At 39.7% G+C, this 1,567-nt stretch overlaps 1 non-coding gene across 1 annotated transcript; it reads right to left on the bottom strand.

Annotated features, from left to right (window-relative positions):
* Positions 1-225: 225 nt before the first annotated feature.
* Positions 226-331, bottom strand: LOC121228757 (small nucleolar RNA R71). The gene has a single exon (XR_005926332.1). It is a non-coding gene; the product is annotated as a small nucleolar RNA R71 (small nucleolar RNA).
* Positions 332-1,567: the final 1,236 nt, after the last annotated feature.

Here is a 1,567-nt window from a genome sequence, read left to right as displayed (position 1 = left end):
ATACAACAATTTGTTCAGTTTGATGGTTTGCAGGATGAGGATCCCAACGCTCACTTAGCAAACTTCTTAGAACTATGCGATACATTTGTCTTAGGTTATTCCCTTTTTCATTGAGAAACAAAGCTAAACAGTGGTTGAACTCATTACCACGAGGGTCAATCACTACTTGGGAACAAATGACTGAAAACTTTCTATTAAAATATTTTCTGCTGGCTAAAACGACTAAATTACGTAATGATATCTCTTTGTTTGTGCAGATGGACTTAGAAACTCTTTACAATGCATGGGAGAGATACAAAGACTTATTGAGAAGGTTCCCTCACCACGGGTTACCGCTTTGGCTATAGGTTCAAACGTTCCATAATGGCCTAAATCCTTCGACTCGACAAATGGTTGACGCAGCTGCTGGCGGAACCATCAATAATAAAACACCTGAAGATGCCTATGAGTTTATAGAGGAGATGTCATTGAATAACTATCAGTGGCAAGTCATGAGGACTAAGCCAACTAAAACAGCAGGCGTTTATAACGTTGATTCGGTTACTATGCTGTCTAATCAGGTAGAACTTCTAAATAAAAAAGATTGATGGTTTACTTGGTTCTACTCAGGTACATCCAATAATGAGGTGCGAGACGAATGGAGGAGGAGCATGCACAGAGTATCAACCCTTCAACCCTAGCATTGAGGAGGAACAAGTCCAATATATGGGTAACAATAACTCTCGATCCCAGAATAACCCATATAGTAACACTTACAATGCAAGTTGGAGGAACCACCCCATTTCTCGTGGGGCGGTCAAGGAAATTAAATACCACAACATCCTTCGGGTTTTTAACAACCACCCTATCAATAGGAAAAGAAGTCGAACCTTGAAGAGATGCTCTCAAAGTTTATATTAGTGTCAGAACACCGAGACAGCACTTAAAAATCAACAAGCGTCGATCTAAGGGCTCAAAACTTAGATAGGCCAGCTTTCCAAACTAATCTCTGAATGACCACAAGGTAGCTTGCCAAGTAATACTGAACCCAACCCACAGGAATAGCTCGACGCAATTAATATTCAAGATAACGAAGGAGTCGTTGAGCCTGAACCAGAACCGAGGTAAGAAATTGTGGTTAGCAAAGGTCAAGGTGAGGTAGGTCATAATAAAAACAAATCAGTGAATGTCAAATATAAACCTCGTGTGCCATACCCCAACGCGACAAGGAAAGACCACTCAGATGAACAATTTGGTAAATTCCTTAAACTCTTAAAAAAATTACAATTAACTTACCGTTTATTGAAGCTCTATCACAGATGCCAAACGCAATGAAATTTTTAAAGGAGCTTTTAGCAAATAAGCGAAAGTTGGACGAGGCGTCGTATGTGGAGCTAAACGCAGTGTGCTCAGCTATTATGCAAAATAAGCTAACAAGCAAATTAAAAGATCCAGGGCGTTTTACTATTCCTTGCTTAATTGGTAGTTTAGATGTTAATAATGCATTAGGTAATTTAGGGGCTAGTATCAACGTCATGCCTTACAAAACGTTTAAGCAACTAGGTCTCGGGAAACCCAAACAGTCTAG

Source organism: Gossypium hirsutum, chromosome A04 (genome assembly GCF_007990345.1).
Source record: "Gossypium hirsutum isolate 1008001.06 chromosome A04, Gossypium_hirsutum_v2.1, whole genome shotgun sequence".
NCBI lineage: Eukaryota > Viridiplantae > Streptophyta > Magnoliopsida > Malvales > Malvaceae > Gossypium > Gossypium hirsutum.
The sequence above is the reverse complement of the archived record's forward strand: the minus strand, read 5'-3'. Positions and strand labels throughout refer to the sequence as shown.